This window comes from Pongo pygmaeus, chromosome 1 (genome assembly GCF_028885625.2).
Source record: "Pongo pygmaeus isolate AG05252 chromosome 1, NHGRI_mPonPyg2-v2.0_pri, whole genome shotgun sequence".
Classification (NCBI taxonomy): Eukaryota; Metazoa; Chordata; class Mammalia; order Primates; family Hominidae; genus Pongo; species Pongo pygmaeus.
Window position 1 is genome coordinate 106101893 of NC_072373.2, and position 17129 is coordinate 106119021.

Here is a 17129-nt window from a genome sequence, read left to right on the forward strand (position 1 = left end):
TCTTCGGATAAAAACTTAAAGAATCATTCTAAGAAATCGCTTTGTGATGTGCGCATACATCTCCCAGAGCTAAAACTTTCTTTTGGCTCAGCAGTTTGGAAACACTCTTTTTGTCCATTCTGCCAACAGAAATTTGGGGTCTCATTGAGGCCAATGGCAAAACAGTGAATATTCCAGGATAAAAAGTAGAAAGAATCTATCTGAGAAACTGCGTTGTGATGAGTGCATTCATCTCATAATGTTAAACCTTACTTTTCATTCACCAGTTTGGAAATGCTGTTTTGGTTGTATCTGCAAAGGGATATTTGAGAGCAGAATGAGGGTTATGGTGAGGAAGGAAATATCTTCAGATAAAAATGAGAATGAAGCTTTCTGAGAAACTGCTTTGTGATGTGTGTATTCATCTCACAGAGTTAAAACTTTCTTTAGATTCACCACTTTGGAAACACTGTTTTTGTCCATTCTGTGAATAGACGTTATGGAACTCATTGAAGCTGAAGGAGAAAAAGCGAATATCCCAGGGTAAATACTAGATGGAAACTATTTGAGAAACTGCATTGTGATGTGTGCATTCATGTCACAGAGTTAAACTTTTCTTTTCATTCAGCAGTTTGGAAACTCTCTTTTGGTAGAATCTGTGAAGGGATATTTGGGAGTACATTGAGGCCTATGGTAGAAAAGGAAGTATCTTCAGATAAAAAATAGAAAGAAGTTTTTTGAGATATTGCTTTGTGATGTGTGCATTCATCTCACAGAATTAAAAATTTCTTTTGATTCATCAGTTTGATAACACTGTTTTTGTCCATTCAGTTAATGGACATTTGGGGGCTCATTAAGGCCAATGGTGATAAGGGGAATATCCCAGGATAAATATTAGAAGGAAGATATCAGAGAAACTGCACTTTGATATGTGCATTCTCCTCTCAGAGTTAAAATTTTCTTTTCATTCAGCAGTTTGGAAACACTGTTTTGGTAGAATCTGCAATGGGATATTTGGGAGCACATTGAGGCTATGGCAAAAAAGTACTTATATTCAGATACAAACTAAAAAGAATATTTCCAAGAATCTGCTTTGTGATGTGTGCATTCATTACACAGAGTTAAGTCTTTCTTTTGATTCTGCAGTTTGGAAACACTGTTTTTGTCCATTCTGTGAATGGAGATTTTGGAACTCATCGAGGCCAATGATGAAAAAGTGAATATACCAGGATGAAAACTAGAAGGAAGCTATCTGAGAAACTGGTTGTGATGTGTGCATTCATCTCACAGAGTTAAACTTTCCTTTTCATTCCGCAGTTTGGAAACACTGTTTTGGTGGAATCTGCAAATGGATATTTTTGATCACATAGAGGCCTTTGGTGGAAAAGGAAATATCTTCAGATAAAAACTAGAAAGAAAATTTCTGAGAAACTGCTTTGTGATCTCTCAATTCACCTCACAGAGTTAAACCTTTCTTTTGATTCCACAATTTGGAAAGTCTGTTTTTGTCCACTGTGCAAATGAACATTTCAGAGCTCATTGAGTCCAATGGTGAAAAAGGGAATCTTCCAGGATAAAAAGTAGAAGGAATGTATGTGAGAAACCTTGTTGTGAAGTGTGAATTCATATCACAGATTTGAACTTTTCTTTGTGAGTTGAGCATTTATCTCCTACAGTTAAACTTCTCTTTTCTGTCAGCAGTTTAGAATCACTGTTTTAGCAGTATCTGTGAAGGGAAATTTGTGAGCGCATTGAGGCCTTTCTTGAAATATGAACTATCTTCAGATAAAGACTAGAAAGAAGCTTTCTGAGAAGCTGCATTGTGATGTGTGCATTCATCTCACATAGATGAAAGTTTGTTTGGATTCAGCAGCTTGGAAACACAGTTTCTGTCCATTCTGTCAATGGACCTTTGGGAGCTCATTGAGGTCAATTGTGAAAAAGCAAATATCCCAGGATAAAAGCTAGAAGGAAGCTAAATGATTAATTGCTTGGTGACGTGTGAATCATCTCCCTGTGTTAAAACTTTATTTTCCTTCAGCAGTTTGGAAACACTGTTTTGGTAGTATCTGTGAAAAGATATTTGAGAGCTCATTGAGGCCTCTGGTGAAAAAGTAACAGCAGTTTGGAAACACTTTTTTGTCCACTCTGAGAATGGACATTTGGAAGCTCACTGAGGTGAAATGTGAAAAAGCTAATATCCCAGGAAAAAAACTAGAAGGAAGCTATCTGAGGAAATGCTTTGTGGTGTGTTCATTCATCACATAGAGTTAAACCTTTCTTTCTCTCAGCAGTTTGGAATCACTGATTTTGCAGTATTTGCGAAGGCAGATTTGGGAGCATATTGAGATTTTTGATGAAATAGAAAATACCTTCAGATAAAAACTACAAAGAAGCTTTCTGGAAACTGCTTTGTTTCACAGAGTTAAACTTTTCTTTGCATTCAGCAGTTTGGAAACATTGTTTTTGTCCATTCTGCAAATGGACATTGGGAGCTCATTGAGGTCAATGGCACAAAAGGAAATAGTCCAGGATAAATACAAGAAGGAAGCTATATGAGAAACCTCATTGTGATCTGCTCATTCATCTCACAGAGTTAAACCTTTCTTTTCTTGCAGCAGTTTGGAAACAATGTTTGGGTAGAATCAGCAAAGAGATATTTGGGATCACATGGAGGCCTATGATGAAAAAGGAAATATGTTGAGATAAAAATTATAAAGAATCTTTGTGAGAATCTTCTTTGTGTTGTGTGCATCATCATGCACAGTTAAAACTTTCTTTAGATTCAGCAGTTAGGAAACACTGTTTTTGTCCATTCTGTTAATGGACATTTGGGTACTCATTGAGGTGAATGTGAAAAAGTGAATATCCCAGGATAAAAACTAGAAGGAAGCTATCTGAGAATTGCTTTGTGATCACTTTGTGATGTGTGCATTCATCTCACAGAGTTAAACATTTAATTCAGCAGTTTGGCAACACAGTTTTTGTAGAATCATCAAACGGATATTTGGGAGTGCTTTGAGGACTACTGTGAAAAAGGAAATATCTTCAGATAACAGCTAGAAAGAAGTTTTCTGAGAACCCGCTTTGTGATGTGTGTATTCATCTCATAGAGTTAAAACTTCCTTTGGATTCAGTAGTTTGGAAACACTGTTTTAGTCCATTCTGTGAATGGACATTTGAGAACTCATTGAGACCAATAGTGAAGAAGTGAACATCCCAGCATATCAGCTAGAAGGAAGCTACCTGAGCGACCTATTTGTGATGTTTGCATTCATCTCACAGAGTTAAACCTTTCCTTCCAATCAGTAGTTTGGAAACACTGCTTTGTTAGTGTCTGAGAAGGGATATTTTGGAGTGCATTAAGGCCTTTGATGAGAAAGGAAATATCTTCTGATAGAAACTAGAAAGAATATTTCTGAAAAACTGCTTTGTGGTGTTAGTATTAATCTCTCTGATTTAAAACTTTCTTTGGATTCAGCAATTTGTGAACACTGTTTGTGTCCATTCTGCAAATAAACATTTGGGAGCCCATTGAGGCCATAGGCAAAAAACCAAACACCCCAGGATAAAAACTTGTAGGAAGGAAGACTGTACCTGAAAGTGATGGGGAGAATGGAAGCAAGTTGGAAAACACTCTGCAGGGTATTATGCAGGAGAACTTCCCTAATCTGGAAAGGCAGGTCAACATTCAATTTCAGGAAATACAGAGAATGCCACAGAGATACTCCTCGAGGAGAGCAACTCCAAGACATATTATTGTCAGATTCACCAAAGTTGAAATGAAACAATAAATGTTAAGGGCAGCCAGAGAGAAAGATCGGGTTACCCACAAAGGGAAGCCCATCAGACTCACAGCTGATCTCTCAGCAGAAACTCTACAAGCCAGAAGAGACTGGGCGCCAATATTCAACATTCTTAAAGAAAATAATTTTCAACTCAGAATTTCATATCCAGCCAAACTAAGCTTCATAATCGAAGGAGAAATAAAATACTTTACAGACAAGCAAATGCTGAGAGATTTTGTCACCACTAGGCCTGCCCTGAAAGAGCTCCTGAAGGAAGCAATAAACATAGAAAGGAACAACTGGTACCAGCCACTACCAAAACATGCCAAATTGTAAAGACCATCGAGGCTAGGAAGAAACTGCATTAACTAATGAGCAAAATAACCAGCGAACATCATAATGACAGGATCAAATTCACACATAAAAATATTAACCTTAAATGTAAATGGGGTAAATGCTCCAATTAAAAGACACAGACTGGCAAATTGGATAAAGAGTCAAAACCCATCAGTGTGCTGAATTCAGGAAAACCATCTCATGTGCAGAGACACACATAGGCTCAAAATAAATGGATGGAGGAAGATCTACCAAGCAAATGGAAAACAAAAAAAGGCAGGGGTTGCAAACCTAGTCTCATAAAACAGATTTTAAACGAAAAAAGATCAAAAGAAGCAAAGAAAGCCATTATAGAATGGTAAAGGGATCAATTCAACAAGAAAAGCTAACTATCTTAAATATATAAGCACCCCATACAGGAGAACTCATGTTCATAAAGCAAGTCCTTAGAGGCATATGAAGAGACTTACACTCCCACACAATAATAATGGGAGATTTTAACACCCCACTGTCAACATTAGACAGATTAATGAGACAGAAAATTAAAAAGGATATCCAGGAATTGAACTCAGCTCTGCACCAAGAGGATCTAATTAAAATCTATAGAACTCTCCACCCCAAATGAATAGAATATACATTCTTCTCAACACCACACTGCAATTATTCCAAAATTGACCATATATTTGGAAGTAAAGCACTACTCAGAAAATTTAAAAGAACAGAAATCATAACAAACTGTCTCTCAGACCACATTGCAATCAAGCTAGAACTCAGGATTAAGAAACTCATTCAAAACTGCTCAACTACACGGAAACTGAACCACCTCCCCCTGAAAGACTACTGGGTACATAACAAAATGAAGGCAGAATTAAAGATGTTCTTTGAAACCAATGAGAACAGAGACACAACATACCAGAATCTCTGGGACACTTTCAAAGCAATGTGTAGATGTAAATTTGTAGCACTAAATGCCCTCAAGAGAAAGCAGGAAATATTTAAAACTGACACCCTAACATCAATTAAAAGAACTAGAGAAGCAAGAGCAAACACATTCAAAAGCCAGCAGAAGGCAAGAAATAACTAAAATCAGAGCAGAACTGAAAAAATAAAGACACAAAAAACCATTCAAAAATCAATGAATGCAGGAGCTGGATTTTGAAAAGATCAAAAAAATTGATAGACTGCTAGCAAGACTAATAAAGAAGAAACTAGAGAAGTATCAAATAGAGACAATAAAAAAAGATAAAGGGGATATCACCACCGATCCCACAGAAATACAAACTACCATCAAAGTATATTATAAAAACCTCTACACAAATAAACTAGAAAATCTAGATGAAATGGATAAATTCCTCAACACATACACCCTCCCAAGACTAAACCAGGTGGAAGTTGAATCTCTGAATAGACCAAAAATACGCTCTGAAATTGAGGCAATAATTAATAGCTTACCAAACAAAAAAAGTCCAGGGCCAGATGGATTCATAGCTGAATTCTATCAGAGGTATAAGGAGGGACTGGTACCATTCCTTCTGAAAATATTCCGATCAGTAGAAAAAGAAGGAATCCTCTAGAACTCATTTTATGAGGCCACCATCATCCTGATAGCAAAGCCTGGCAGAGACACAACAAAAAAAGAGAATTTTAGACCAATACCCCTGATGAACATCAATGCAAAAATCCTCAATTAAATACTGGCAAACTAAATCTGGCAGCACATCAAAAAGCTTATCCAACATGATCAAGTGGGCTTCATCCCTGGGATGAAAGGATGGTTCAGTATACGCATATCAATAAAGATAATCCAGCATATAAATAGAACCAATGACAAAAATCATCTGATTATCTCAATAGATGCAGAAAAGCCCTTTGACAAAATACAACAACACTTCATGCTAAAAACTCTCAGTAAGTTAGGTATTGATGGGACGTATCTCAATATAATAAGAGCTATCTATGACAAACCCACAGCTAATATCATACTGAATGGGTAAAAACTGGAAGCATTCCCTTTGAAAACTGGCAAAAGACAAGGATACCCTCTCTCACCACTCCTATTTAACATAGTGTTGGAAGTTCTGGCCAGGGCAATTAGGCAGGAGAAGGAAATAAAGGATATTCAATTAGGAAAACAGGAAATCAAATTATCCCTGTTTGCAGACGACATGATTGTATATCTAGAAAACCCCATTGTCTCAGCCCAAAATATCCTTAAGCTGATAAGCAACTTCAGCAAAGTCACAGGATACAAAATCAATGAGCAAAAATCATGAGCATTCTTATTCACCAATAACAGACAAACAGAGAGCCAAATCATGAGTGAACTCCCATTCACAATTGCTTCAAAAAAAGAGAAAAAAATACCTAGGAATCCAACTTACAAGGGATGGGAAGGACCTCTTTAAGGAGAACTACAAACCACTGCTCAAGGAAATAAAAGAGGATACAAACAAATGGAAGAAGATTCCATGCTCAAGGGTAGGAAGAATCAGTATCGTGAAAATGGCCCACCTGCCCAAGGTTATTATAGATTCAATGCCATCCCCATCAAACTACCCATGACTTTCTTCACAGAATTGGAAAAAAAACAACTTTAAAGTTCATATAGAATGAAAAAAGAGCTCACATTGACAAGTCATTCATAAGCCAAAAGAACAAAGCTGGAAGCATCATGCTACGTGACTTCAAACTGTACTACAAGGCTACAGTAACCAAAACAGCATGGTACTGGTACCAAAACAGAGATATAGACCAATGGAACAGAACAGAGCCCTCAGAAATAATGCCACATATCTACAACCATCTGATCTTTGACAAATCTGACAAAAACAAGCAATGGGGAAAGGATTCCCTGTTTAATAAATGGTGCTGGGAAAACTGGCTAGCCATATGTAGAAAGCTGAAACTGGATCCGTTCTTTACACCTTATACAAAAAATTAATTCAAGATGGATTAAAGACTTAAATGTTAGACCTAAAACCACAAAAACCCTAGAAGAAAACCTTGGCAATACCATTCAGGACATAGGCATGGCAAGGACTTCATGTCTAAAACACCAAGAGCAATGGCAACAAAAGCCTAAATTGACAAATGGGATCTAATTAAACTAAAGAGCTTCTGCACAGCAAAAGGAACTACAATCAGAGTGAACAGGCAACCTGCAGAATGGGAGAAAGGTTTTGCACTCTACTAATCTGACAAAGGGCTAATATCAAGAATCTACAATGAACTCAAACAAATTTACAAGAAATAAAACAAACAACCCCATCAATAAGTGGGCAAAGGATATGAACAGACACTTCTCAAAAGAAGACATTTATGCAGCCAACAGACACATGAAAAAATGCTCACCATCACTGGCCATAAGAGAAATGCAAATCAAAACCACAATGAGATACCATCTCACACCAGTTAGAATGGCGATCATTAAAAAGTCAGGAAACAACAGGTGCTGGAGAGGATGTGGAGAAATAGGAACACTTTTACACTGTTGGTGGGACTGTAAACTAGTTCAAACATTATGGAAGTCAGTGTGGTGATTCCTCAGGGATCTAGAACTAGAAATACCGTTTGACCCAGCCATCCCATTACTGGGCATATACCCAAAGGATTATAGATCATGCTGCTATAAAGACACATGCAAACGTATGTTTATTGCAACATTATTCACAATAGCAAAGACTTGGAACCAATCCAAATGTCCATCAATGATAAACTGGATTAAGAAAATGTGACACATATTCACCATGGAATACTATGCAGCCTTCAAAAATGATGAGTTCATGTCCTTTGTAGGGACATGAATGAAGCTAGAAACCATCATTCTCAGCAAACTATCACAAGGACTAAAAACCAAACACCGCATATTCTTACTCATAGGTGGGAATTGAACAATGAGAACACATGGGCACAGGAAGGGAAACATCACACACTGGGGCCTGTTGTGGGGTGGCGGAAGGGGGAGGGCTAGCATTTGGAGACCTACCTAATGTTAAATGACAAGTTACTGGGTGTGCCCCACCAACATGGCACATGTATACATATGTAACAAACCTGCATGTTGTGTGCATGTACCCTAAAACCTAAAGTATAATAAGAAATAAAAAAAAAGAAACTCATAAACTCATAGAAACTTTAATGTGTTATCTTGCTACTTATTTCAAAGATAGCTTGCATATTAAGTGCAAAAGTGCATTTTGGTGTAAAACTAAAAATTTCACTTTTTTCAAAGAATATTTTTGTATATCCTAAAGAGAAATGTCTTAAGAAATAAAAAATCAATTGCTTGACTCAGAAAAAAAAAAAAAAAACACTTGAAGGATGCTATCTAACACATAGCTTTGTGGTATGTTCATTCATCTAGTAGAGATAAACATTTATTTTCATTCATCAGTTTGTAATCACTGTTTTTGCAGTATCTGTGAAGGGAAATTTTGGAGTGCACTGAAGTTTTTGATGAAATAGGAAATATCTTCACTTAAAAACTAGAAAGAAGCTTTATCTTTAAAACTGTCAAACACAAAACATCACAACTGTTTTGTGATGTGTGCATTCATCTCACAGAGTTAAACCTTTCTTTGGATTCAGCAGTTTGAAAACAGTTTTTGTCTATTCTGCTAATGGACATTTGGAAACTCATTGAGGCAATTGGCAAAAAGTCAAATATACCAGGCTAAATATTAGAAGGAAGCTTTCTGAGAAACTGCTTTGTGATGTGTGCCTTCATCTCCTACATTTAAACCTTTATTTTGATTGAGCAGTTTGGAAACATTGTTTTGGTACAATCTGCAAAGGGATATCTGGGAGCCCTTTGAGGCCTATTGTGAAAGAGAAAATATCTTCAGATTAAAAACTAGAAAGAAGCCCTCTGAGAAACTGCTTAGTGATGTAGGCATTCATGTCAAAGAGTTAAATCTTTGGACTCAGCAGTTTGGAAACACAGTTTTTGTCCATTCTGTGAATGTTCATTTTGGAGCTCAATGAGGCCAATGGCAAAAAAGGGAATATCCCAGGATAAGAACTAAAAGGAAGCTCTCTGAGAAACTTCTTTGTGATGTGTGCTTTCATCTCCTAGATTTAAACTGTTCTTTTCATTCAGCAGTTTGGAATCACTGTTATGGTAGAATCTGTGAACTGATATTTGAAGGCGCATTCAGGCCTATGGTGAAAAAGGAAATATCTTCAGATAGAAACTAGAAAGAATCTTTCTGAGAAACTGCTTTGTGTTGTGTGCATTTATCTCACGGATTAAAGCTTTCTTTGGATTCAGCATTTAAGAAACACTGATTTGTCCATTCTCTGAATGGATATTTGGGAGCTCATTGAGGATAAATGCGAAAATGGTAATACCCCAGGATAAAATCTAAAAGGAAGCTATCTGAGACAGTGATTTGTGAGGCATGCATTCATCTTGTAGAGATAAAACTTTCTTTTCATTCAGCAGTTTGGAATCACTGTTTTTGCAGTATCTGCAAAGGGAAATTTGGGCGCACATTGAGGCCTTTGGTGAAATAGGAAATATCTTCACATAAAACCAAAAAAGAGGCTTTCTGAGACAGTGCTATGTGGTGTGTGCATGCATCTCACAGAGTGAAACCTTTCTTTGGATTCAGCAGTTGGAAACAGTTTTTTCCATTCTGTGAATGCACATTTGGGAGCTCATAGAGGCCAACTGCAAAGAAGTGAATATCCCAGGATAAAATCTAGAAGGAAGCTATCTGAGAAACGGTGTTGTGATGCTTGAATTCATCTCACAGAGTTAAACCTTCCGTTTCTATCAGCAGTTTGGAAACATTGTTTTGGTAAAATCTGTGAAGGGATGTTTGGGAGTGCATTGAGGCCTATGGTGAAAAAGGAAATATATTCAGATGAAAAGTAGAATCTTTCTGAGAAACTGCTTTGTGATGTGTGCATTCATCTCACAGAGTTGAACATTTCTTTGAATTCAGCAGATTGGAAATTGTTTTTGTCCATTCTGCAAATGGACAGTTTTGAGCTCATTGAGGCCAATGATGAAAAAGTGAATATAAAAGGATAATAACTTGAAGGAACCTATCTGAGAAAGCTCTTGTGATGTGTACATTCATCTCATGGAGTAAAACCTTTCTTTTCATTTAACAGTTTGGAGACACTGTTTTGGGGGAATCTTTGAAGGGATATTTGGGAGTGCATTGAAGCCTATGGTGAAAAAAAAAATCTTCAGATGAAAAGTAGAAAGAAGTCTTCTAAGAAACTGCTTTGTGATGTGAGCATTCATCTCACAGAGTTAAAGCATTCTTTGGATTAAGCTGTTTGGAAACACTGTTTTTGTCCGTTCTGCTAATGGATATTTGGAAGTTCATTTAGGCCAATGGCAAAGAAGAGAATATCCCATGATAAAAACTAGAAGGAGGTATCTGAGAAACCACTTTTAGATGTATGGATTCATATCACAGAATTAAACCTTTCTTTTCATTCAGCAGTTTGGAAACACTGTTTTGGTAGAATCTGTGAAGGGATATTTTTGAGCACATTGAGGCCTATGGTGAAAAACGAAATATCTTCAGATTAAAAACTAGAAAGAAGCTTTTTGAGAAACTGCTTTGCAGTGTGTGCATTCATATCATGGAGGTAAATGCTTCTTTGCATTCAGCAGTTTGGAAACACTGTTTTTGTCAATTGTGCTAATGGACATTTGGAAACTCATTGAGGCCAAGGGTGAAAAAGTAAATATCACAGGTTAAAAACTGGAAGGAAGATATCTGAGAGACTGCTTTGTGATGTGTGAATTCATCTCCTAAAGTTAAAAATTTCTTTTAATTCAGCAGTTTGGAAACACTGTTTTGGTAGAATCTGCAAAGGGATATTTGTGAGTGCATTGAGGCCTATGGTGAAAAAAAATCTTCAGTTAAAAGCTAGAAAGAAGCTTTCTGAGAAACTGCTTTGTGATGTGTGCATTCATCTTACAGACTTAAACCATTCTTTGGATTCAGCAGTTTGGAAACACTGTTTTTGTTCATTTTGTGAATGGACGTTTGGGAAATCATGGAGGCCAATGGCAAAAAAGTGAATATCCAAGGATAAAAACTAGAAGGAATTTGTTTGAGAAACCGTGTAGTGATGTGTGCATTCATCTCACAAAGTTAAACTTTTCTTTTCATTCAGCATTTTTGAAACACCGTTTTGGTATAATCTGTGAAGGGATGTTTGGGAGCTCATTAAGGCTGATGGTGAAAAACGAAATATCTTCAGATAAAAACTAGAATGTTTCCAAGAAAATGCTTTGTGGTGTATGCATTCATCTCATGGAGGTAAATGTTTCTTTTGATTCAGCAGTTTGGGAACACTGTTTTTGTCTTTTCTGAGAATGGACGTTTAGGAGCTCTTTGAGGCCATTGGCAAAAAAGGAAATATCCCAGCATAAAAACTAGAAGGATGGGATCTGAGAAACTGCATTGTTTTGTGGGCATTCATCTCACAGACTTAAACTTTTCTTTTCATTCAACAGTTTGGAAACACTGTTTGGCTAGAATCTGTGAATGGATATTTTGGAACACATTGAGTCCTTTGTTGAAAAATGAAATATCTTCAGATAAAAAGTAGAAAGAAACTTTTTGAGAAACTGCTTTTCAAAATGTGCATTCATGTCACAAACTTAAACCTTTATTTGGATTTAGCAGTTTGGAAGCATTGTTTTTGTCCTTTCTGCGAATGGATATTTGGGAGCTCATTGAGGCCTGTGGTGAAAAAAAGAGTATCTCAGGATAAAAACTGGAAGGAAGCTATCTGAGAAACAGCTTTGTAATGTGTGCATTCATCACCTAGAGTTAAACCTTTCTTTTCATTCAGCAGTGTGGAAACACTGTTTTGGTAGAATCTGAGAAGGGATGTTTGGGAGCACATTGAGGCCTCTGGTGAAAAAGGAAGTACCTTCAGATAAAAAAAAAGAGGTAAGTTTTTGAGAAACTGCTTTGTGATGTGTGCATTCAGATCACAGAATTAAATGTTTCTTTAGATACAACAGTTTGGAAACACTGTTGTTCACCATGCTGCGAATGGACATTTTGGAGCTCTTTGAGGCCAATGTGGAGAAAGTGAATATACTGGGATGAAAACTAGAAGGAGGCTATCTGAGAGAGTGCTTTCTGATGTGTGCATTCATCTCACAAAGTGAAACCTTTCTTTTCATTCAGCAGTTTGGAAACATTGTTTTGGTAAGATCTCCAAAGCAATATTTCGGAGTGCAAGCAGGCCTATCTTGAAAAATGAAATATCTTCAGAAAACAACTTGAAAGAAACTTTCTGAGAAAATATCCCTTCACAGATTCTACCAAAACAGTGTTTCTAAACTGCTGAGTGAAAATGAAAGTTTACATCTGCAAGATGAATGCACACATCACATCACAGTTTCTCAGAAAGCTTCCTTCTAGGATTTATCCTGGGATATTTGCTTTTCACCATTGGCCTCAATAAGCTCAAAAACGTTGATTTGCAGAATGGACAAAAACAGTGTTTCCAAACAGTTTAATTGAAAGAAAGGTTTAAATCTGTGATATGAATGCACACATAAAAAGCAATTTATCAGAAAGATTCTTTCTAGTTTTTATCTGAATATATTTCCTTTTTCACCATAGGCCTCAATTTGCTTCAAATATCCTTTTGCAGACTCAACCAAAACAGTGTTTTCAAAGTGCTGAATGAAAAGAAACATGTAACTTTAGGAGATGAATGCACACATCACAAATCTGTTTCTCAGATTGCTTCCTTCTAGTTTTTCTCGTGGGATATTCATTTTTTCGCTATTGGCCTAATTGAGTTCCCAAATGTCCATTTGCAGAATGGACAAAAACAGCGTTTCCAAACATATGAATCAAAGGAAAGGTTTAACTCTGTGAGTTGAATGCACACATCACAAAGCAGTTTCTCAGAAAAGTTTCTTTCTAGTTTTTATCTGAACATATGTCCTTTTTCACAGTAGGCCTCAATGCGAACTCAAATATCCCTTCGCAGATTCTACAAAAGCAGTGTTTCCAAATTGGTGAATGAAATGTAAGGTTTAATTTTGCTATATGAATGCACAAATCACAAAGTAGTTTCTCAGATAGCTTCCTTCTAGTTTTTATTCTGGGATATTTCCTTTTTGCCATTGACCATATGAGTTCCCACATGTCCTTTCACAGAATGGACAAAAACAGTGTTTCAAAACTGCTGAATCCAAAGAAACATTTAACACTGTGAGATGAATGCACACATCAAAAATCAGTTTCTCAGAAAGATTCTTTCTAGTTTTTATCTGAAGATATTTCCTTTTCCACCATAGGCATCAATGCGCTCCAAAATATGCATTTGCAGATACTGCAAAAACTGTGATTCTAATCTTCTGAATCAAAAAGAAGGTTTAACTATATGAGATGAATGCATACATCCTAAAGCGGTTTCTCAGATAGCTCTCTTCTTGTTTTTATCCTGGGATATTCACTTTTTTGCCATTAGCCTCAATGAGTTCCCAAATGTCCCTTCGCAGAATGGCCAAAAATAGTATTTCAAAAATGCTGTATCCAAAGAAAGGTTTAAATCAGTGAGCTGAATACACACATCACAAAGCAGTTTCTCTGAAAGATTCTTTCTAGTTTTCATCTGAACATATTTCCTTTTTCACCATAGGCCTCAATGTGCTCCCAAATATCCCTTTGCAGATACTACAAAAGCAGTCTTTCCAAACTGCTGAATTAAAAGAAAGGTTTAACATTAGGAAATGAATGCACACATCACAAAGTGGTTTCTCAGATAGCTACTTCTCTTTTTTATCCTGGGATATTCACTTATTCATCATTGGCCCCAAAGAGTTCCCAAATGTCCATTCACAGAATGGAAAAAAAGAGTGTTTCCAAACAGATGAATCCCAAGAAACATTTAACTCTGTGAGGTGAAGGCACATATCACAAAGCAGTTTCTCATTAAACATCTTTCTAGTTTTTATCTGAAGATATTTCCTTTTTCACCAGAGGCCTCAATGCGCTCCCAAATATTGCTTCGCAGATCCTAGTAAAACAGTATTTCCAAACTGCTGAATGAGAAGAAAAGATTAATTCTGAGAGATGAATGCACACATCACAATGCAGTTTCTCAGATACCTTCCTTCTAGTATTATCTTGGGATATTCTCTTTTTCACCATTGGCCTTAATGAGAATGAAATGCCCATTCGCAGAATGGACAAAAACGTGTTTCCCCATTGCTGAATGCAAAGAAACATCTAAGTCTGTGAGATGAATGCACACATCACAACGCAGTTTCTCAGAAAGCTTCTTTCTACTTTTTAATCTGAAAATGTTTCCTATTTCATCAAAGGCCTCAAAGTGCTCCCAAATTTCCCTTCATAGATACTGCAAAACAGTGATTTCAAACTGCTGAATGAAAACAAATCTTTAACCCTGAGAGATGAATGCACACGTCACAAAGTGGTTTCTCAGATAGATTCCTTGTAGTTTTTATCCTGGGATATTAATTTTTTCCCATTGGCCTCAATTGGTTCCCAAATGTCCATTCAAGGAATGGATAAAAACAGTGTTTCCAAAGAGGTGAATGCATAGAAACTTTTAACTATGTGAGATGAATGCACACATCACAAAGCAACTCCTCAGAAAGCTTGTTTCCAGATTTATCTGAAGATAATTCATTTTTCAACATAAGCCTCAATGTGCTCCCAAATATCCTTTTGCAGATTCTACCAAAATAGTGTTTCCAAATGGCTGAATGAAAAGAAAGATTTAACTCTGAGAGATGAATGTACACATCACAACGTGGTTTCTCAGATAGCTTGCTTATCGTATTTATCTTGCGATATTCAATTTTTTGCCATTGGTATGAATGACCACCCAAATGCCCATTTCCAGAATGGAAAAAAAACAGTGTTTCCAAATTGCTGAATCCAAGGCAATGTTTAACACTGTGACATGGATTCAGACAACACAAAGCAGTTTCTCAGAAAACTTCTTTCTAGTTTTTATCTGAAGATATTTCCCATTTCATTAAAGGCCTTAATGTGTTCTCAAATTTGTATAAACAAATATTGCAGAAACATTGATTCCAAACTGCTGAAAGAACAGAAAATTTTAACTCTAGGAAATCAATGCACACATCACAAAGCATTTACTTGGATAGCTTCCTTCTAGTTTTTATCCTGGGATATTCACTTTTTTGCCATTGGACTCAATGAGTTCCCAAATGTCCATTCGCAGAATGGACAAAAACAGTGTTTCCAAATTGCTGAATCAAAAGAAATGTTTAACTCTGTGAGCTGAATGAACACATCACAAAGCAGTTTCTGAGAAAGATTCTTTCTAGTTTTTCTCTGAAGATACTTGCTTGTTCACCATAGGCTTCAATGCGCTCCCAAATATCCATTTGCATATTCTACAGAAACCATCTTTCGAAACTGTTGACTGAAAAGAAAACTTTAACCCTAGGAGATGAATGCATACCTCACAAAGCACTATCTCAGACAGCTTCCTTCTAGTTTTCATCCTGGGATATTTGCTTTTTCACCATCTGCCTGAAAGAGTTCCAAAATGTCCACTTGCAGAATGGCCAAAATCAGTGTTTCCAAACTGCTGATACCAAAGAAAGGTTTAACTCTGTGAGATGAATGCACACATCACAAAGCAGATTCTCAGAAAGATTCTCAGCAGTTTTTATCTGAAGATATTTCCTTTTTCACCATAGGCCTCAAAGCACTCCCAAATACCTCTTCACAGATTCTAGCAAAACGGTGTTTCCAAAATGCTGAATGAAAAGAAAGGTTGAATTCTGTGAGATGAATGCGCACATCACAGCGCAGTTTCTCAGATAGCTTCCTTCTAGTATTTATACTGGGATATTCACTTTTTGCCACTGGCCTCAATGAGCTCCCCAATGTCCATTTGCAAAAATGGAAAAAACAGTGTTTCCAAACTGCTGAATCCAAAGAAACGTTTAACTCTGTGAGATGACTGTACACATCACAAAGCAGTTTCTCAGAATGCTTCTTTCTACTTTTTATCTGAAGTTATTTGTTATTTCATCTAAGGCCTCAATGGGCTCCCAATTTTCCCTATGCAGACACTGCAAAAACAGTGATTCGAAACTGCTGAATGAAACAGAAGTTTACCACTAGGAGAAGAATGCATACATCACAAAGCGGTTTCTGGGTTAGCTTCCTTTTAGTTTTTATGCTGGGATATTTGCTTTTTCCCCATTGGCCTCAATGAACTCCCAAATGTCCTTTTACAGAATGGACAAAAACATTGCTTTCAAACTGCTGAATCCAAGCAACGTTTAACTCTGTGAGTTTAATGTACACATTGAAAACAATTTTTCATAATGCTTCTTTCTTGTTTTCATCTGAAGATGTTTCATTTTTCACCGTAGGCCTCTATGTGCTCCATAATATCCCTACGCAGATTCTACCAAAACGCTGTTTCCAAACTGCTGAATGAAAAGACAGGTTTAACTCTGTGAGATGAATGCATACATCAGAAAGTGCTTTCTTAGATAGCTTCCTTCTAGTTTTTATCCTGGGATAGACACCTTTTCTCCATTGGCCTCAATGAGTTCCCAAATGTCCATTCGCAGAGTGGACAAAAACAGTGTTTCCAAACTGATGAATCCAAAGAAAGGTTTAACTCTGTGAGATGAGTGTCCACAACACAAAGGAGTTTCTCAGAAAGATACCTTCTAGTTTTTATCTGAAGATATTTCCTTTTTCACCATTGGCAGCAATGCACTCCCAAATATCCCTTTGCACAATCTACTGAAACAGTGTTTCCAAGCTGCTTAATGAAAAGAAGAGTTTAACTTTAGGAAATGAATGCCCACATCAAAAAGTGATTTCTCAGATAGCTTCCTTCTAGTTTTTATCCTGGAATATTCACTTTTTTGACATTGGCCTCAATGAGTTCCCAAATGTCCAATTGTAGAATGGACATAGTGTTTTCAAACTGCTGAATGCAATGAAAGGTTTAACTCTGTGAGATGAATGCACTTAACACAAAGCAGTTTCACCGAAAGAT